The sequence below is a fragment of the Paralichthys olivaceus genome, chromosome 17, assembly GCF_024713975.1.
Source record: "Paralichthys olivaceus isolate ysfri-2021 chromosome 17, ASM2471397v2, whole genome shotgun sequence".
NCBI classification, from domain to species: domain Eukaryota; kingdom Metazoa; phylum Chordata; class Actinopteri; order Pleuronectiformes; family Paralichthyidae; genus Paralichthys; species Paralichthys olivaceus.
In genome coordinates this window covers 1,648,033-1,671,317 of record NC_091109.1, presented here as the reverse complement: position 1 = coordinate 1,671,317, position 23,285 = coordinate 1,648,033, and the positions used below count along the sequence as shown (strand labels likewise).

Sequence of the window (23,285 nt, the reverse complement as noted above, 5' to 3'; positions counted from 1 at the left end):
GCACAAAGATAAGAGACATTTAATGGATAAATGAATATAATTCACAAAGGATAATTATAAGTGGAGTCAGAAAACTCAGAACCAATGTTAAACAACATAAATCAGACTTCACCTCCAGCAAGACCCAACATTCTCCTTAAATACAATCAAACATTCAGGCTGCTCTTACTCATGGATCGTATATGAAACAATCAGCATCAACATAAGAAACTGACAAATACTTACATTAGATTCATTAACCCGATACATCATGCAGCATGACATCGGTCAGTGAAGTATCCAGAGCAGCTGACATCTGAGGATATTAAAGCGTCTCATTTGTTGAGTCCTCAGGGCTCAGAAGAAGCCGCGGATATGTGAGTGGGTAATTATGGGGAATATAAGAGGAAAAACCAATGAAAAGTCAAGAGCCATTACAGCAGGAAGAAAATAATTTAAACAGTTTAGCTGCTGACTCAAACGACGTAATGATTCGGTTAATTTCTGGTGCAAGTATCTTCTTTTATTATGTTTCTTATAGTCAGGATTGTCTCTGGGTGGGTTTCAGGTCAATGACTTTAAAGCTCTTGAAGTTATTCGAGTTAAAGAGATGGAAAAGTATTCAAAGGTTTATTTTCTTATCCACCCACACTGACTTTTAATATCAATGTCAATGATCTCACTTTTCATTCAAATCTTGTATCTTCTTGTCAAAACTCGTAAAAAACACTTTATTTTGAAGGGAATGTTCAGACTGTGATTCCACAAGTCAATACTCCAATTAAACCAAACGTATCAGTAAAATGAATGAACTAAATATGTTTGGTTTCCTTCTGCAAACATGGAGGAGGTTGGGTACAGGACATATACTGCAGCCAGCCACCAGGGGGGTGATTGAAATGGCTTTTTCTCCGACAACTTGAATTTGAGTCTTTTTGGGCTTGAACAGCTTTGCTCGGAAATCCTTTTCGACCAAAAGGAAAACTGAGCGAATGTCGTCACTGCACTTACATAATTCCAAATACTTAAATTAGATGAAAGATTCCCTCACAAACACGTTATGGCGTCCATCTGTCCTCTCATGACTCTGAGTAAAGACAAAGCCATGAAAGATATTCCTCCGGCCGCCCACACGTCATCACCAAAGCTGTAAACTATGAGCAAACTGTGAATGTCATCGTCAGTGTCTCACATTAGTCATCATCAGCAGCGAGATAAACTTACCCCGCTGTCAAGAGAGGATCAATGTGCTTTCACACCATGTTTCAGTAAAAATAAATAAGTCAAAGCTGTGATGCTTATTAAAGGATAAACGTGTTTCGATAATAATCTCGGGTCACGGCCAGTAGCAGAGTCCTGGAGGTGATGCTGATTTAATGATTTTACTCAAAGATGCTTCAGCGCAGCTTGAAGCAGCTTTGTTTGGATGTCTTGACCACATCTGCGGACAGATGATTACAGCGGGGGTCCTCAGTGGATTAAAACAGACATCTTGTTCTACAGCAACATTGTCTGAGAGACTTCCCAGAGGACGCACCCCGGTGACTGGAAAGATTGAATCAATTACATCAATTATCTCCAAACCAAACAAATACATCATGAACATAAATTTGCTGCCCACTCCTACTTTGGAAGATGAAATCAAAGAGTTTGCAAATTAACTAAATTAATTGGTGCTAAATCCCAATCTGGTTTTGTTAAAGAAAGAAAAACTAATTCCTGAATCTGCCTTGTTGAAATTTAACAAGTTCTCCTTTGGGTCGTGTCTCAGACAACAGCATTGGAACGTCCTTGGCGGATTTGAAAAGGAGAAAGTGCATCAGACATAAAGCATGTGAGGCACTTTTCATCTCTGATTTCTAAACTCCTCATTTTGAAATCTCTTCTCACCAGGAGCAGTAACAGAGGTCATCACTGTGTGTGTCTGCCGTGTGAACAGTGTTGCGTGGTGTGAGTGTTGTATTGTTGTGGGTAAGTGTCAGAGCAGCTCCAGGTAACATGAGGCATTAGGGGGAGATGGAAAATGTGTAGGTTCAGAGGAGCAGCTGGGGGCGGTCCCTGCTGGATACACACGGGGCTGTGTGGGATATTGAGTGTGTTGTTCTGCTGTCGGGACTCAGTCCACTTCCTCTCAGCATGATGTGTGTACACAGCGGTATTGCATTTTTGTGTTATTGAAAATGTTGTTATTGCATTCGTGTTGTTTTAGAGTTGATGACAAAAATGTCTCAATAATGACTCAACGATGTGTCTTGATTCTCAAACACATCAGACGATCTGAATCTTTCCGGACTCAAACCTCTGATCCCTTTTTGATCCTGATGATAGGATATAACAAACGATGTTTTCATCCTATGACATAATGTTTTCACGCTATTACAGCATAAAAAACCTTTGTTTCACATTATAACAAGAAAGGAATGTTGTTGCTGCCTTGTCAATAAAATAAAAACAGATCATTGTGACGTTATAAAATAAAATGTTTATTGTAATAAAAAGATATTTTCATGATGTTTTCACTACGTAATCCATTATCATTCTGATGATAGGGCTGTGAACTCAATAGTAAAGAAGCTTATTGCAGATAAACAGATCACTATCAAGTTTATTGTAATAACAAGATATTTTTTACACATAAGAACATGAGATTTTTTTTACTTTATTACGAGATACAAACAACACTTATAACATCAAATGTTTCACATTGTAACAATATGCATTTTTGATTTTGTAAGATACACTTTACTTTATAATGTGATAAATTCCTATAATTTTATAATCCAAGTACTGAGTATTGCCAGAAAAACAAAAAACAGATCAGTGTCATGTTATGACAAAAAAATAACCAGATATATTTTACACTGTCACAAAATATTTACAAAATGTAGAATTCATGACATTTCAACATGACATCTTTAATGAGGTTTATTGACATGATCTGATTAAATTCTACCTCATGCTTTGTTTGAGACACGGTGAGAATCTGCTGTTGTTAAACTCTGTGACGATACGTGATAAGAAAAATAATGAGTCTGACCCTCGATCTGGAAGAACCATCAGTCTACACACGCATATAATGGATGAGGCACTCCAAGTAATCAACGAGATCAAAATCATTCGGATAATTGATGAATCGTCATTAGAGGGAGGTCTTTACTGTCAAGACATCAGCGATGTGAATTTATCATATTTGCTAACTAACACTTTTCACATACAGATATATAAGAGTTAAGAAAAAGTCCCCATGATGCACATCCATACTGTGGCTGTTTATGTGCTGCACCTTGAGCTGTGGAGGCAGCAGGGAACACTGTACTTGATCTATGAGCATCAGGAACAGCTGATCATCTTCAAAAATGCTGAATGTGCACAGAGAGACATTTACAATCGATGGCCGAGGGATTGGACGGCACACAGACGGTCCTCTACATCACACACAGAGAGCGAGAAAGTTGTAAAATGTAGGGGTTGATGTGGGGAAAAAGTTGGAGAAGGAGGCAGCGGAGATGGAGGGTGAAGACGGAGGCCAGAAATGATGAGGCAGGTGAGGACAAGAGACCTCAAACCTTTACTCATGATTCATGTGTCCTGCTGTAAACCACATTTACTATATTTGATAGTGTTGCTGTAAAATATAACTTTTAACAGTTGCTTTTTAAACATATTTAAAAAATGATATAATCCCAAACGTTTAATGTCATTGTTTACATGTTAAATAGGATTCAAGTTTTTAAAAAGCATGAATTTCTGTGACAAGCTGACATCGTGGATTTCTTTATGTTCATCCGCTCTAAGAATCGCTTGCTCTCCCAAAGCAGACTTTTTATTTATTGAGCAGCATCGATGTTTAATAGAAATAACTACCCAGAAGCCAAATGAACATCCGCAGTGACTGTCAGAACATCTGCAGTCACTAAAACATTGGCTGAAACAACTAGAACATCCACAGAAATATAGAAACGCTAAATAACGGTGCAGATTGACTACAAAGTCATTTGGTGACAGCAGAGCCACATTTTAGCTGCAACATTAGCACTTTGTATTTCCTGAAACTTCAGTCGGCACTTTGGCGCATGAACACCTAGTAATATGGACATATGTAGAAAATCGATACGAGAAATGATGAGAGAAATGATGTTATCTTGAACATGCAGGTGTAAGTGTAGATTTGAGTCCGTCTTGATGGGTTTAAGAAGTTTTCAGTTTCAGTCTGGCATGGCAGATGGTATCACAGGACTACAACACCCATTAACCTTGGCCACCATCGCTGTGAGTCACCGTGGTACCCGGAATCACATGATTGTGTTATACCGATGATTCAACCACAGGAGTTTCACGCTGATCCAAGCTGGAGCTCCATCAGTGAGTCACAAAACCTTTTAAATGGGACTTTTGTTTGGGCGTCACATCCAGCTGCTCTCACTTCACTACTCTGCTTGACGATTTAAGTTTGTGCTCTAAACTTCAGTCATTCTGATTCAACCTCTATGACACAGAGGAGATCTGCACAAATCCCCCAACAGCTCCGGAGACAATTCACTAAAAAACTAAGTAAGACACATTTTATTTGTTATTTCCCGATCAAGCGCTTTCTCTTGAGGACATTTCAGGACAGCTAATAAAATTGCACTCATTTTCTCTGAGGTAATTGATCCGACTGAAAAAATGGGACTATTACCATACTCTGCAGCGCAGTGTGGCAGACTCGTATTAATATGTGTACCTGATTATGCCCTGGAGGCCTCAGTGTATCAGCAGTGTTGATTAAACTGTGTTAATAATGTTGCAGCACAAAAGCTTTTCAGACTAATAGCTTATTCTCTTGGCCTAATGCAGCGGCATTAGCCTCTGTGCCTCTATTATAAAACGTGAAGTCAAATCAGTGTTATTCCAGCCGTATGTTATTGTGTGCAGATTGGAAAAACAGCCTGCAGCCTAACAGCTCAGCGTCAGAGTGATTTATCACTTTAACTCCTCTGACGGGGGCGATCCTTCTTATGATGAACTGGGAACCACCACCGACAAACCTGCGTTACTGTTAAAGCACATGTAACAGAGCGTTAATGATTCAGCAGCCCACATTATAAAACAATAATTATGCTGCAGTTGTAACAAACGGTGCTAATCCCATTTTCATATTTGAGATTTAGACAAGTCTGTCTGTGATTTATGACTCGCTGAGGCCTCTCGACTATTTCTGTGGTTTTTTTGTTTCTTCACAGTTCACACTTCCCTCATGAGCTCCCCCAAATTTGATCAGAGTGAATCCCATCTAAAGGTCACCACTCTCTTCAGGTGTGACTTCCGCCTATGGTTGCTGTGGTGACATGGATGCAACTGAGCAGCGAGTGATTCACTCGGCGCTCAGCAAACCTCTTCACTATACCTCCATCTGTCTGGTGTGTGTCAGTGACCGACAGCATCCATCTGCAGGCGAGGCAGGGAGCAGATCTGATGCTCACACACATCACTTCTGTATTATTACAGGAAACACAGGGCTGGCCGAGCACGGTCTGACATGATTAATATGAGGAGGGATCCTTCAACTCATTATCTGTCCATGTGCTTCTTCAGTGACCACATGCAACACTGGATCATTGGTCTCCAAAAGAAAAACCATCACAAAATCTCACAGACTTGTTTCTTTGGTCAGAGTGTGGAACCGGTTCATCACAGAGAACAGTATCGTGCTCTGGGCTTCATCAACAGGTTTTCTGACCTCGGAAAAAGTAATAAAAAACAATTTAATGAAATCCTAAGATCGTATCTGTTGTCACACTGAATACGAGACTTGGTTTGAAACTCTCATGAGGATATTGGGCATCTTGACATGATGGTGGCGCCCTCTTTGGGCATGTGCATGTTAGCGGAATGAGTACGAAACTCTCAGCAGACGCAGAACAAGGAAAGAATGAAACTTTTAAGACGGCTGAAAGGCTTCAAGTTATAGTGATCATAGATGTAGCTCTGATGACTTTACTTTATATGAACCAAAGGAAGAACACGTATCTTTGAAGAACAGTTCTCGTATTTAAATCTATATCCACCAAATATCACACACACATTCATATTATTATACCAGAACCAACCAATTACCATTATTAATATGAATGATAATATTTACACATGTTTGGTCCATGAACCTAATTGTAAACCTGCTTCCTCTCCTCTCTGTCTTGACAGTAATTAAAATCCGTTCTACAAGCCGCAAGGAGCCAGTTGTAATTAGTTCCATCCTTCCTGCAGAAATACATCAGATTGTTCCTTCATATATTAACGTCCGAGACGGGAGGTTGGTAATCACAGTCATGTTTCCACGTTGTTTGTTGGAACGATTATCCAATAAATGTGATGAATGCAGAGGAGCTGAGGTTATTTCTCTGTAGTGTGGGGGAGGAGACTGCACACAAAGTAGGTGACTGATGTTTTAACCATCTGTGTCTGTCTCTGATCAAAACATGTAGCACAGACACACACCTGACGCCCAATGAAAACCTCACAGTGTGTGTTACAGTACGTCACACATTAACAGCCACTTCAGAAAAGAACTGTAAATCCCTGGTTCAGATTTCTCCTCTGTTCTCACGTGGTTTTTTTTACAATAATCTGCTGATGTTGGGATTGTAATTTATTTGGTGAAATATCTCTTCCCAGCTTTTCAATATTTGCTGTGAGGTTTTACGATCTGAATATTTTCTATAACCACATCTGGACCTGTGATACAACTCCCTCATAAAACATACAATACGTGACGTCTGCTGGGATTTGATCTTTACATGAGACGAGTCCAGATAGTTGCTGCTTTCCCAGAAGAATACAGATGAGTGAAAAACACATATTTGATATTCTTATCACGTGAAAAATCAATTTACATGAGGTTTAGTCTGAAAGACAAACAGTCAATCACATAAAAACAAAAGCAGCAACAGATATAAATCAGTCACATTTTGAACCATTTAATTATAGAGGGGCTCTCTGATTTCTGTGAATAACCAAGTTTTAAGTTTCTATATGACAATAATGATATGAATAATAATGTATGTTTTCTAGATGCGCCATTTTGCATGTATTAAAATCAATAAACCCTGCTCTGCCCGGAGACAACAACTTGGTAACATGTTGCTAAAACGTCGATTTATTTGGACATTTTCATGGTTGGACACAAGGCACCCTTTATTGATTTTGAATGTGACTGTTGGAAAAGACAGGAAATCACTACCTGCATCAAAAAGCAGAACTCCTGATATACGCAGAAATGTATAGTAGCTGTGAATTTCAGTTTCCACTCTTTTGAATGTGTATCTGCTGCTGACTTGTGTCCCACAGCAATCAAGGTCAAGAGCTCTATGTGTTCTTGGTGGAGGGGTCGGGGAATCTGCAGTGGAAGTGTGCACCTATTGATCGTGTCTATTGACGGCTCTCACTTCTCATTAAGTCGCAGGCATCCATCAAAAAGCCAACAGTTCCCCTGGTGCATCTTGGTGGAGGATCACAGCGAGAAGCTTCCACCTACCCCTGGGCGACGTTCGTAGGGGGCTGGGGCACCTTGCACTTTCAAAAAAAAAAAAGCCACTCGCACGAGTCAACGCCGAAGAATAGATCAGGATTATGCACAAAGGCTTTGAATTGATGCAACACACTAAACGCAACTGTGTCCGCAGGGAGCTTCCACACCGGCCACTTGACGTCAGAGAGTTTAAAGACGGAGAGTCGTTCTGAAGTGAGAACACGTCCGACGCTGTGAGCGAAGAGGATTTCTACACTGCTGCTCCTTGTTTCCTCTGTGTAATATCAGGCTCCAGTGATTCTGTGATGGTTGTGTTGATTTGATTTCTATATGGCATTATGTTACTAATATCAGAACAGTTTCCTTCAATGCAATGTCTGATAGAGTGTGAGGGAAATTTCTCTCTCTATAAAACTGAGACAAGATTTCTTAATTTAATGACACTGTCACTGCACCACATTCAGTTCCTCTGAGCCTTCTTTTGTGGGGTTTTGCTTATTTTCCAGTTCTAAATTTTAACTATAATGGAAGTCAGTGGAGCGTATACCTCTGCCAAGCCCCAACAGTCCCCTTAAATTCAACCAATCCGAACCATACTGCACAGACTCATAAATATCAGTCCCCCAAATGTGCCGACTTTTTTCCATCAAAATTCATGAATTATTTCCTGAGAAATCAATGAAAATGTTGAAAACCACCCCACATCACAATTCGCACCAACATTCAGTTGGTTCCTCCCTGATCTTGGAGCCCATTGACTATAGTCTGATGACAAATTAGCCTCTGGGGGCAACGTACAATATATTCGGGCTTCCGGTGTAGACAGCAAATATCTGAGGCCAAGAATCTTCCTGCTGCTATTCACTAGTTTATCTAAGTCAAACGTTTTTCCACATAAAACACAAATAACAGCAAATAACTATCGTCATATGAATACAGGTAAATTAGAAACAATCATAAGGGGTGAACATGTAAGGAGGTAATTATGGGAATTGAGTAGCTCAGTTTTGCTTGAATCAAAGTTTTAAAAAAGTCCTTATTTATTAGTTTTATTTAGAAAATGAATCAAACTTTGACTAAAACTTGAGGCTACAATCGATAGCCGCATTAGCATTTTAGGACACAACCAAAACCAAAATTTTCCTTTAATGCTGCTTCCTAGTTATTTTTGCAGAGCTGCTTCCAAACTGCTAATCTTCAAAATACATTTCTGTAACTGGGTGTTTTTTTAAGATACTCTCTGATGTTAATGATTCCTGAGTTTTCCTCCATCAATACTCAAGTTATAACACATAATGGACAAACCTAACAATCCATTTCCTCTAATGATTGAGGGGATTTCTATGGAAGGAAACGTGGTGGGAAACAGACATTTCTGAATATGATTTTTATGGCTGCGGCTGGGAAACTGCAGGGAACGGAACATTATAAATACATCAGCTACGCAGAGAAGGATGTTTGAGGTGCTGGAAATGCATTTCTATTAAACCTGTCAGCCGCACATAAATGATCAGAGCATAAAGATGAGCGGTCGACGGCTGGTTTGGTGTGTAGCTATAGAGCCACACTCCACTAAAATCCGAGCAGAGATATAAGTACACTGATTGCCATGGTGAATTATAAGTGGAAAGTAAGAGAAAGCTATTTCTCCTCTGCAATTAAACTGTACCTTGAGCTACAGTTTAATGAAGTGCAGTCCTAGTACAAATAGCCTGTGTAGTGTTTGGTCTATAAGGTTTGAAGAGCAGGAACAAGCATTTCGCTGCAGCACCTGAATGCTTTGAGCATTAAAATCTGCAAATGACAAGCTAATTAAAAACACTGCTCATGTAGGACAAAAACAACCGGGAGAGATTATGAGCAGGCCGGTTGTTGAGAACATTTCTTGAATTGTGTCGTCATGTTCTTCTTGTTTTGGATCTTTTTCTTTCTGAGGGTAAATCTTTCCTCAGTGCACAGCGTCTTGCTCTAGGGCACATCAGCAGCACCTGAACCACAGCTGAACCAACCTGCTGCGTTTGAAACCACCCACCCGCAGGCCTGTCATCGCCAAAACCTAATTTGAGCCCGTTCCTGTCGTTTGTAACCTCCACTACATCCTCGTAATCCTGGGTCTGAGCCCTCGATATGAAATTAACAAATCAGACCGAACCGCTGCCTCACAGTGCAGAGAATTGAGGTCAAGGGTTTCTGAAATTTCAAAATGGCTTATCTTTGACTTCAGGGTTGGGTATCCGTCTGATCAGCCACTTAGGTCACAGGCTGTCTGATGAGAACTGGAATTAATCAATTGTAAGAATTTACAATTCATGGATGTTGTCGAAGGTACATTTAGGGGACTGATATCTATGAGTGTTTGCAATTTGGTGCAAATCCCCAAAAATCTGGATCTAGTGAATTTAGATGTGGTTTCATAAGATCGAGTGGCACTTTCTTCACATTCTCACTGATTTCCCAGAGAATATTAATGAAACTTGGTGCATTTAGAAGACTGTGTCTGTGAGTGTGTGTAATTAGGTGCAGCTTGATTGAAGCTAAGGGGCCTGTTATGAAGCATCTGAGTGCCATTATAGTTTTTTCTTTTTTCTTTAAAAGACCCCACACTTGTTTTACATGTTGAAATACTCATTTTCATGTAAAGATTTGTAATTATGTTGATTTCATTCATTAAGATACTTATCGAAGTATGGTATTAAAAGTGGACTGTGCAATTAAGTTTTTTCAAAATGCAAAGTGTATTTTCGGTGACTATGAACTAAAACTGCTCCGAAAATCTTAATATCGATGGGATGATTTCTGTCCACCTCCTAAACAGGTCAATTACTAAAGCAGCCGCAGAACAACGTTAGTGCTGATCTCAGGAGGAGGAAGAGGAGGAGGAGGAGGAGGAGGAAGCAAAGAACGTTCCCGCGTGAAATGTTCTTTGATGTTGCAACAGAAGGATGAAGCACAGGCCTCCTGAGAATCTCCTGCGGTCTCCTACACGTATTTATTTTACTATTCATTTTTAACTCTGCGTCTCCTCTAGGTTTTAAAGTTGAAGTGTTATTCTTACCCCTGACAGGAAACTTTAAATCAGATCAGTGGACAGTTTTGACGTGATAGATAAGATTCTGAACGTCATCCCTCTCTTTGGCTGTTTGGAGGCTCCGCAGCATTCGTTTCAATCAAGTCTGGAATATTTGGAGTCGTTTTCTGCACAATGCGTCTTGCTAAAAGCCCAGCTGCTGTGACAATTATATCTAAACATGGATTTGACACGTCAGCCACATCTGCCACGGAACGCTGAGGACTCTTGCTCCGAAAGCCCTGGCTCTCATCTGAAATGCTGCTGGGAGCCATAAATGACCTGAGAGGGTGCTGAGCCATCTGAGAATCTGAATAATCAGAGGCTGGGTGGGGTCTGTGTGTGTGTGGGGTTGATCAAAAGATGTGACATTAAACTTGACCTTAAAATCAAATGTGAGATCATTCGAGATAAAATGTTCAGAGTCTAAAAAAATATTCCTGGTGAGGTGGCATTTATGCTTCTATCTTATTACGGAGAATTGTATTTATTTTCATGTTTTAGTCGTGGATTGTAAGATGTGGGGCCGTAGGTTTGACGAGAGACCGTTGGTTTATCCCAACTGTGTGTGGTCACAGATGAAGAAACAACATATTAATTTTTTGTTAAATTAAATTTGTAAATAAGGTTGGATGACGAATCTTATCCATGTCCCATCCACTAACACGGAGGAAGCTGGGTTTATGACCTATACTGCAGCCAGCCACCAGGGGGTGATCAAGATGATTTTGCCTTGACGTTTGCAGTTGACGTTTAAACCTTGTCCCCAACCATATTGTTTACTGTTAACTGGACGTCTTAGTGTCTGTAATCCCGACTAATTAACTTCCTTGATCCGTCTGATAAACTGAAACACAGAGTCATTGAACGTGTCACATAATCGATCACCGCTAATCTGTTTAAGAGAACGACAAACGTGCAACAACCGAGGACCTGGCTTCTCTTTGTCCCCGACTGATCGTTTGTTTTCATCACACGTTGAGACACATCAGGAAAAGGTCTCTTTTTAAACCCCGAGGCCTCCACACCCTCTTCTGCCGGTCACTTCTCATTAAAGCCACAGTTGAAATCATTATCAAAGATCGGCCCGAACCTCCCGCTGAGCTCGATTGCGCTGATGAACGCCCCCCCACAGTCATCAAGGTGGTACCAAATAAACAGCAGCTAATAAACTATGGAAGCCTGTGCATATAAAGTTGCTGTGGGGTGCAATTAAGTGGTGTCATCTCAGATTCTTAATTTTCTTCCCACCCTGTCTGAACACACTGGACTCAATTCCTGCATGAAGACGAATCCTGTTCTTATCTCAGGATCTAGTTGAGGATCATTGCATCAAAGTTCTAATTTATAATGTTATTTTGACCATTTTAGCAGAATTGCATTCGTCCAAATTTACTTATTTTATCACAGCTTATTTTGTAATAATTGCTGAAACTCCCAAACTTGTTAAACCTGCAATAAATTAGGCACAACACTGAAATATTATCGTTTGATTTAATTTGATGAAATGACTGGGAGGTTATGAGAAGATCAGCGTGAAATATAGTTTTTCTGCTACAAGCTGCACAAACTGTCGACACAAAAAATCTCAGCGAGTATCGCGGGTCAAAGTTTCCTAAAGTTGGATGCGAGTGCTGCACTTCTGAAATTTCCTTCACCACAGGAAGTGAATCTTTTATTCGCCTCCTCGCACGTGGAGAATGAAAGTGAACAAGGCTGAGTTTACAAACATAAGTCGTACAAAATTCCTTATTCCGCTCCCTAAAATGCAAAGTGAAACCAACAGTAACTGGATCATGAAGCTTCATGAAAACGTTGTCTTATGGTCATTCATGTTGCAGCTGACTTAAAAATCAAACGGTGGCAATGACAGCAGGAGACTCTCAGGCAGCAGCTGACTGTGAGGCCGAGATGATTCATGTTCATTTTGTCATCAGCAAAACAATCCAACAGTCGACATAATCGCCTCCTTTTTTCTGGACCGCTAGAAACTCCAGTGGGGAAACAGTGTCCGTCAACATGGAAAACACTTTCTCTTCCTGTTCATCACAGAAGCACGTGTCTTTCACATTTTTAATCATTAATGTCATATTTCTTCAAATCCACGCAGCATCCGTTCCACCGAGCTGAAAGTTTCATGCTTGAAGCAACGAGGAGCAGAGTCGTATCAAATATTAACGCATGTTATATCAGATTGTGCCGACGCTATCATCACAAGTCCTCTAACGATGCTATAAGAGGATGCACTGTGCATACTGTGTCTGCACTAATACACACAACATCAATGTCAGAACCAAATCATGTTTTCATTTGAGAGAACGTGTGGCTCTCTAAAACTGTGTGTGTGTGTGTGTGTATGTGTGTGTGTTTGACGGAGCTGAGAGCCAGGTGCAGCCCATGAGGAGATCGAGCGGCGTCTCTTGTCAATTAAGTTCTTTTGTGTGTTTGTTTGTGGAGGAGCCTGAGCGCCGACGATCGGACGACACGTAATCACACGCCTGGACGCAGCTATGTTGACTCAGTCCATGTTGCACTAACAGAGCAGGTTTTGTGTTGTGAAGAAGATGACGTGACGGCTACTAAAAGTCTTGATCGCCACCTGGTGGCTGGCTACAGTATAGGTCATAAACCCCGCCTCCTCTGTTTAGTGGATCAGACCAAACATGTTCTCAAAAGAAGTACGCTAATGCACAAGTGCTCAGTTTTACGGTATCTCAAATAAATAATAAATGTTTGTGCCATTCTTGTGCCAATCCATGCAGATTAAGCTGAGAATCGAGCTCAGATCACTTTGGCTGCGGTTTGATGTCGAACAGTTGAGTCAAACATTGTTAAATCAAAGATTGAACCTAATTCCATTGGAGAGAGAAGGGCAGATGCTTTGGCTTATTCAATGATCTGTGACGAATTCACTGGGTTTATTTGATCCAATAAAAACTGTATCACTGATTTCCAGGCACTAAAGCAGATGGGATCCTGAGATTACAACAAAAGCACCAACATTTTTATTTTTTTTACTTTAAAGGATTAAGATCTGTTATTGTAACGTCTTGAATATCTGTTCTTTTTGTCCCAGTAATAAGTCTCCCTGTCAGTTCTTATGTATTTCAGCTGAGCAGCCGCCAGATCTTTTGTTAGTGAATGTGTTTACATTTCTTCCTGCAGGCGAGACAGTGACGACCAAACCAAAACCAGCACGTCCACACGGCAATAATCACTCGGAGGCCAGAGGTGGCGTCCAGACAGCAGGCGTTAATCTCGCTAATGAGCCCAGTCAGAGTGGAACACACCACACATCAATCAACAAATAACAAAACTATACTCTGAATGACCAAACACACAGGGCAATTGCTGTTTATCACTGCTGGGGTAAAATAAATGGACCTTTAAGGGATAAAGTTTCTTGCAGTTAGGGCCTGAAAGGAGATGGATTTGAGTTCTAAGTGTGAATGGACACATGAGACCCTGTGATATTTGAAATGTGGAAAATGGTGTTTTTATATTTTTCATGTTACACCACAAATCATATTCCAAAGCAGTATACTTAATATACAGTACATGACAGTCCTTCTATCCATACATGATTAGTGTGTTGCAAATATGCAAATATCTTGCAGACACAAAACACATTTGCATGTGAATCCTCCATCATCTCTTTCATCATCCATTTAGGATTTCAAATGTATAGTTTAACCATCAAACCAAATTATCATAAGATGTCCACGTTAACTTTGAAATGAAGAAACTGTGGTGTGTTCAGGATATCGAGAATCACAGGAAATGTCAGCGATGATTTCTTCTGGCTCAGTGACATCAAACACAAGAGAGATCATTTTAATGTTTATGATATTGAAGATTTACTTTATATGTCATCAACATCTTTCCCTCACTCGAAAATATCACCACAGGAAAACATTGTATTTATATTAGAGATGTTATTTGATTTGTGTTTTTGTATCAGTGCCGCACGTCAACAAAAAACCCTGATGTTTTCCTGCACGCAGGACGTGGATGATTGACATTTTAAGTTATTGAGTCGTTGATATTGAGTCGTAAACATCTATTTCAAACACTGTTCAGACGGGAATTCATGCAGATCACCTGCTGCATGAAAACATCAATAATTGTGCAAATAATTCAAATCAGAACCAGGCAGTCAAAATGAGTGGGGCCTTGTCAGTGAGAAGTAAACATCAATAATGACCCTAATATCCTTCATGATTGTGCACGACTCAGTGATTAGATCTATAAATACATCCATCTGTATTCAAACCACAAGTGGAAACTGCTGAGCTCTGCAGCAGACCACCAGTTGTTGATTGATTATCATTTAGTGATCAGAATTTTTATAATTTTTCTGAAGCAAACACGGGGAGATTCTACCACACGGTGACTCAAGCTATGAATTATTTATTATTATCAGTGATATTATTCAACATCATCCAGTTTCATATTGCTCCAGACGTTTTGAGGCCAAGGGCTCTGCAGTCTTCTCTTATGGCTGATGGAGGTGACAACCAACAAGTACTATTGTACTAATGGTCATCAGCCTGACAGGCGGCCTGTTAATGGGGCCTGTATCCTGACTGACCTTACATACATACACATACACGCCTGAGGCAATTATAGGACTGTTATCATTCTATCCAAAGTATGTGAGAAACATTCATCACCCAGAAATACACTTCAGTAGCTTGGGCAGACGCATTAGAGTCACATATGGATTCAGATCAGCGTGAACCATCATCAAAAACGATTAACTGACTAAACTTTATTCAGGCGACATGAAAACGGTTTATTTCCAGAGAATGAGCCGCTCAGAGGTCATCTGCACAGTATGACTGAGGTGTGAGCATCTCTGTGATCTTTAATGACCCGCATCAGCTTAAATATCAACTTTAAAAATAAGAGACACCTCCACCAAGGAGGTTCTGCTTTCACCCCGTCCATTTGGTCTATCAGCACCAAACAGATGTCAACAAAAAAACTGGTGGAGGCAGTGAAGCAAACAAAGCAGCAGATAAGTTTACAGATTTATTTTAATCTACTAAATATTGTGCATTTATAAACATCAAAAGTATCAAATATGCATAAAGTACTGCAGAAGGGGGGGTTCAAGTAAAGTGTTACCAGCGAAGAAATATATATAAATATATAGCGCTCAAATGATTGGCTCGATACTAAATGGCTCGATATTTGATGTCTACCAACATGGAGACTCAAGATTTAAACCCAGAAGTAGGCAGATGGAATAACAATGTGAAAAACAGTGTCCAATGGCAGAAGAAATGTGGATGAAAAAAAAAAAAAGTCTGGAACGCTGTTGCTGAATAAACAATCTGACGTAGAGGACGTGTTGTTTACAGGGGATCACTGAGGAGGAAGAAGAAGCAGGTGCACAGCTGGGTGTTGGTCAGGTGAAGAGAACTGGTGTGAAGACTGAGGACTGTCACTTTTAATCTGCAAGGAAAACACGTTGACATGTAACGGTTAATGCAGAGACGACAAGAAACCGTCCGCTCCTCTAATTCAATAATAAATGTTGCTTATTTGTACTGTAGCTGAAGAGGCTGTCCTGAAAGATGTTTGAATGAAATATACAAATACACACGATTATTTGTATAAAGGTTATATAAAACCAATTTCAAAAGGGGAACTACTCAGTGAGCATACTGGGAGACTTCCATGGGGGGGTTTACTCTGGGGAGGAGACAGGAGTAGGCCTAGAACTGGAGGGACAACATACCCCATCAGACCTCGTGATCCTCCAGGAAGAGCTGGACAGTGTGGATGGGTGAGAGACGGACGTCTGGGATACCCTACTTGGTCCAAGCACCTTCACGACCAGAGCCTGGATAAGTGGAAGACAATGGATGAACGGATCACTCTTTAGCATCTCATTTACTTTTATCAATCAGTTCCCCTCTTGGTAGTTATCAAACACGTATCAAAGCTTTTGAATACGTTTTAATAACTGCATCTGAGCACTCTCAGAAAAGTACAATATTCCTCTAAATTGCAGTTTCATTGCTGAGTGTTGCACCCTTCAGTTCTCTAAATCAAATCATTAATGTCAGACAGATTTTCTGTCTTTGAAATATGACCAGTCAAAATAAGAAAACTCAATTATTCAAATACACAAACATATGGGAATATTTAAAGCCTGATTGATTTTCTCATCACTGATCTAATTATAAATGGCTCCACGAGTCACCAACATCTTTATCTTGATTAACTGAGCATTAGGGTGTTTGTTTGTTCCAGAAGAAGAGAGCTCTGATGTTGTCAGAAGCTGCAGCGACTAATTTACTGTTTTTACAGTCCTGGATTTTCTTCTACTCTGTGATATTGTGATATTATCTTCACAGGCTTGAATGAAAAAGAAAATATCATTTTTACTGTTTATCTGTTTCCCTCTGAGCTGTGTTATCCCTCATGTCCAGACTGTGCTCTGAAGGAATGACCTTTACTGGTAATAACAGCGACTCGGACTTTCAGGAAATCCCTTCAGAAAGTAGACATTCCACCGTCCAAATCGAAAAACTGTTTTCTAGTTTTCCTTCTCCTCTGGTTTAATTACCACCTCTCCCCTGCTCTGCCTCAGGCTCTGACACACTCAGCTGTTGCCAGTCACATCATGTCAGCTTGTTTGGAAGCAATCGAAGCTGACATCCTAGGTGTGTTGGAAGAATCGCCCTCGCACAGCAAACGAGAAAAGCAAACTGTTGCAGGACGACAATTTAACACACATTAAACTCGTCGGCAGGAAAAACTGAGCTCCCTTTGATAGACGCATCTCCCACGAGACATCAGGAGTGTGACAAAGGTTAATTAGCTTGTTAACCTTGTTTTGTGTTTATTGTCTTTTAAAGGCGACACTTTGATGATAATCACTCATTCAGTCATTTTTAATCCTGCAATGTGATGGAAGCTGCTCCTTTTGAAGAACTAAATTTAAACCAAACAAAATGCAGGCATTCAACACATAACAGAGTATATACAGAATGTAGTCAACACGAGTTCAGCCGTGAATCCACTATTTACGTTAAACGTTCACACTGTGACTGGAGGGTTTTCTCATTACACACATTTGCAGATAATAGTTTTCTGGTCTTATAAAGGTTGTTCTGCTTGAGGCAGGATGGATCACAGTGGTTGTCTGTGCTGCACTGAACCTGCTGGAGGCCGAGCTCCGTAGATAAAAACATATAAACTAAAATGAGAAAAAACATTTTCAGAGAATATGAATAATCTTAATATGCTGAATGAAATATTTTATAGCTTGTTTTTGTTCATATCCCAACCACTGACATGGAGGAGGCTGGGTTTATGACTGCAACTAGGAAAAATATAGTCTATTAAAAACCAACATTTCCGAAGGTTTCACCCACTCGCAGCCAACCTGCTCTCACTCTTCTTCCATCACTTTGGCAAGAGCAGAGTGTGTGAAGTCTGTTGTTCACCAGTTTGTTATACAATCTTTCCCAAAACTCTTAACTGTGCCCACTCTTCCACGCACCAGCATGAGTCAGATGTATATCTGACTATCTGGAAGCTGCTAGACACACGATGGTATTATTCTGCCTGGAGAAAAAAAAGGAAACCTGTTACGAGTAATCAATTCAGCCATTATTTTTCACTGCTTTCGTAGAGAAATTAAAAATATGATTACAACTGTGAGAATGACAACCCATTTGATTTCTACATTGCCATCAGCTGACGTTCAGTAACAAGGTTGTCACACAGCAACAGGAATATCTCAGTATGCATTCTGCAGTGTTCGGCGTACCCTGCAATTTGCCCCCTCTCACAAACGAGTAATCCTGACATGGCAGCAATTATTTTCCTACTTCAGTGTAAATATTCTCACACAGAACTATCTGCATGTTTGACTTGATTGAAAAGTGAAGCTGTATTTACATGACAAAACAGAGCGAGACTGCAGGAGCGGACAGATAATTCAGATGTGAATCACCGCCTGCAGAAGATGTGGGATAAATCTCAGCCCATCACCGTGAAGAGGGAGACGCCTGATATGTCTCATCAAAGCACGGCTCCTCAGATGGAATCTGCCGAGAGGACGGAGCCAGACTCACAAAAGAAACAGCAGATCAAACACCTCGGTTTGGGCCTGAAGATTTAAACGATGAGTTAAGAGTCGCTGGAGATAAAACCGGTGTTAACAGAATCAGTAAATTGACTTCACTTAAGTGTTGTCTTGAAATAAAAGTTTCAACATGTTTCCCAGCATCTTTTTGTAAAAAAATAAGAAGAAAAACAGTGAGATACCTGAAATGGCAGCAAATTTTTGAAAAATGACATGTGATCTGAATTTATTGATGGTTCATGTCCCATCCACTAACATGGAGGAGGTGGGTTTATTTCTATACAAAAGCCAGCCTCAAGACTCATATTTTGTGTTATAAAATATATACAGACATACCCCTAGTTAATTTTAATAAAGCTTATTAGCACGAGGCAAAAGACAGTGTGACATTTTGACCTGACAATGGCGCTAGTCTGTCATCTTCTGGGCCCATCTGATGTTTCTTTATTACAGTAAAACACAAGCTCAACTTCATTATGTTTATTTCCTATCTTGTCAATTTGCCTTTTATATTGAAATTCACCTCTTACAAAACATCCAGTGGCAGCACATCTTAATAAATCACAAATGATCAAATCTATTATTTCAGTTATGTTCCCTCAGGATATTTTGCCTGAGACTCATGAAAAGGTTGTTTTCATTGACTCTCTGTCAATGAATATGATGGACGTTACTTTATTATGCTGCATTGACTTTTTAATGCGTCAAACTGAAAAATGCAGAAAAAGGAATGTCATTCACACACACTGCACTCAACCGGTCAATCTTCTACTTCAAGACAATACTCACACACGAGCAGATTTAATGACAGTCATAAGATTCCCCCTCAGTTGTTAAATAAAACCAGCATGGTGTCTTCTACCAGTGACATCTCATTAAAGTAGGTTATTACCCTCCTCTTCTTTTATTGCCCTCTTTAAACCAAGAGCAGTAAAATCAGTGAGTGGAGACATAATTTGAAGAGTCCCTCCCGGCTCTAGTATTTTTAGATGGTACACTCAGCTCTAACAGGTGGACAGCGAAACAGATTTGACAGTCATCAGATCCGCTCTGACAGCTCACAGACGAGCCAACATTTATTTCTGGAACATTTGGTTCGTTTCTGTGTTGAGGCGAATCCTGATGATAACGATGCTACATCAGAGCAGACAACACAATTTTACTGAGTAATGTAAATCATATATAAATCAATTAAAAACACAATCACATTTTTAATTCAAGCTAAACTGATTCAGACAATCGATTATCTGACCGCAAATAAAATGTCGTTGTCTACAACAATGGAGCATTAGCAGAATAAAGTATTAGGAGAAAACAGTCGCAATATTAGAACAAAGACCAAAGACGTAATTTCAGGCTACGTGCCATCAGAACGTGGAAACTGGGTCCATTCAGAAGAAAAACACTCAGACTTGGAGGAGTAATGGTCGACTGATGTTAGCATTGGTTTCATCTGCAAACAAGTCAAAAGAGATCTGTAGTTTCTAAAGAAGAAACTGTAAGAATAGTTCAAACCTATCCAACTACATAGAAATAACTAAACAGTGATGACAGGGTGGTATATTGTACTTCAGCAGTTTGTTGTATACATCCCATAACTTCCTCATCCCCAATCACTGTATTATGTGATTTTCATTTCCTGGATAAATGCACAGAAACTACCATTTCCAGGTGATAAAATATAAAACACAGTGAAGTGAAATGTCATACTTTGCCTCATTCATTGATTCTAGTTCCAGGGATTGAACCAGCAACTCGTAAATGATCACGTTCAGAGGAAACAGGAGGACCCAAGATGCAGAGACAAAATGTGTAACTGAAAGTGTCCTTTAATAAGACAAGGGTTGTTTTAGGTTTACAAAAACCAAAAAACACCATAAACAGAAAAGAAACACAGTAAACCAAACTTCTCAAAACCTCCAAACAGAAAAACAAGGAAAACACAAGAAAACTCACATGAGATGAAGGAACCACGACAACGAGGCAGTGAGACGACCATGAAAGACGACCACCTGACAAAGGGACGCACAGAGACTTATATACTCAGGTGATGGGACACAGGTGAAAGACATGAGCAACAGGTGCAGACAATCACAAGGGCGGGAAACAGGACAAAGACAGGAAGTAAAGGTGGAAACACACAAGGAACAAAACTTCAAAATAAAAAAGGAACCTGAAAACTCAGGGAGAACCCAAACATAAACACAGGGATAGATACGATACAGAAGGAGTCCATCATCAGAATGAAAACGCTCTTCATTAAAGAGGCAAAGACCAAAGAATCAAGAGTCCAGAGTAATGAGTCATGACACAAGTGGTTTTATATCTTTTCACATACAGTCGATGGTCTATACCCAGTTAATACGTACACTTAATGTGCCTGCGGTTTCAGCAGCTCATATTTTTGGACATGACTGTGTTTCCTGAGGCCAAACATCTCAGCTTTAGTCACTCTGCCTGTTGTTAAACACTGGATAAGATTTTGAAAATAGCCGCTCTGTAGACAGACATGTCGGCTGCTTTAATATTAAAACACCCGTCTTGTCTTGTTGCGTGTGTTTTCATTTCTAGATCCACTTTCTTACAGCTGGTGCCAGTTAAAGTTCCAGTCAGAGCAGCATCACACTTCACAGCTGAGTTCAGTGTTTGAACATGAAATAATCATCCTGTCTAATGGCAAACTTGTGTAATCGTCTTCTCTTCTTCGCACCTTCGATAATAGACACATACAGGGGGTTGTTACGCCCGGGTCCTAACATACTTGTTGTTTATTTAACTACTTTGAATATTGCTAATTGGATGGGATCACACCAAGACTGGATACGTAACCTTCTCAGCCCTTAAAACAGTTTGAAGATTCGTTGTTGTCAGCATGAATATGTCGAGCTGGGCTCCAGCTCTGACTCGTCTCCGCATCATTGATTCCACTTAAGTGACTTCAGACAACAAAGGACTGAGCACTCACTGCTCAATCTCAGGGTCATTGGAGTGAGCAGCGACTGAAGCGGATGGATAATTCACACCTCAGCGTATGAGTTCACTGCAACCTTTCATTAACCTCTGCAAATAATGTCAACAAAAGGACCTAAGATCTCTTTCCCTTGGCTTTACGACGGCAACATTTGATTCTCTCTGGAGCATCGTGTTCGGCTTGAAACAGATGAGGAGCCCTTTGGCCACAATCTTCTTCTAAATTAGGTTTTCATGACATCACTGTGCTTGTGACCCAAACAATTATCAGCATACACAGTATATCTGCATTTTCTTTTCCTTTTTTTAAATACAGCTGTTTTTAATGTGTGCAGAAAAACCTGAAATTAGGAAAATACACAACAAATTCAACAAAGAGCAATTGCAACAGATGTGGTCATAAATCGTAATGGTCCTCATGATTGAATGGCACATGACGAGAGCATTAGAAACACGTGTGCATGTGCGCAGACATGTACCTGCCACACAGAGTCCTGAAAGAAAAGGAAATGCCAGCAGCGATACCTATGAATTATCTTCTGTGCTGTCGGTGCTCGGTGTGACACAGTGATGAAGCTCTGCAGGTGACAGAATAACGGATGACACTGCTTTTGAGTGCATGAAAGATTGTCTGCAGTGCTTAAAGCAAAGCTGAAGGAAATGGATGAAAAGGAATCTGACAGGTGCACACTACAAAGCCAAACAAACTTTGGTCAAAATTAAGTTAACTTCAACTTATTTAGAATCAATCAATCAAATTTTACTCACAAAACCTCTAAAAGGTGCCACATCTTGTGTCCTTAAGTAAATGATGCAGGTCTTTGTACTATGAATTTATTTTTCAACATTCTTTAAGATTTAGAGGGTTTTAGGATTATTGATCATTTATTTTACAAGGAGCTAAATTGATCCACATTTTTTGCCTTGTATTTATGTTTTCATAAGCAAACGCTGCTTAAAAGTAACATTTGTAAACGTTGTTAACTGTAAAAGACTTTATTTTGTTGATTCGGGTATAAATATTAGTATGAGATGGATATTTAACAAAGGTCCGAAAATGAACATAATATTACTACTATTATTAATTATTATACATTATTTAGGTTTTTATGGCAATTATCATCAGTACCATATCACCCCAGAGGCATGAAATTAGCATACTTGCAGTTTGTGATAATACAGCTTGATATTATTTATGAATCTCCAGTAATGAATTAATAAACTGATCTTTGACAAATACAAAGATTCTTGACCAACTGGAATGAAAGAGGTGGAATCAGTTGCCTGTTCTTTCATTCTTTCTGTCTTTTCTTTTTTCACTGTCTCACTGTGGCCGTACATCAGCCTGCCATCGCCGACTCAGTCCAATTATTTTGGAGGAACATATTCCATTTCTCTCAACCTTGATTCTATTCTCGAGAGATCTCTAATTAGTTGCCGTATTTTCCACATTGCTGTCCACAGGAGACGAGTTGAAACAGAGTAATGGAGGAGGGAGAACATTAAACCTTAGCAGGCTTCAAGACAAATGTTGAAGACGGTGAGCAGCCACTCGAGAGGCTGTGCAGAAAACATCATGATGTACGGTGTCGCCATGGACCTCTGCAGAACGTGTGAGACAGAGCGGAGGTGGATGTGTACCCTCAGTTTATTGT

At 39.9% G+C, this 23,285-nt stretch overlaps 1 long non-coding RNA gene across 1 annotated transcript; it reads right to left on the bottom strand.

The window, feature by feature from the left end:
- Positions 1-15,314: 15,314 nt before the first annotated feature.
- Positions 15,315-20,722, bottom strand: LOC109629627 (uncharacterized). The gene is made up of 3 exons (XR_002202714.2): positions 20,617-20,722; positions 16,300-16,404; positions 15,315-16,013 (listed from the first exon to the last, which is right to left on the bottom strand). It is a non-coding gene; the product is annotated as an uncharacterized lncRNA (long non-coding RNA).
- Positions 20,723-23,285: the final 2,563 nt, after the last annotated feature.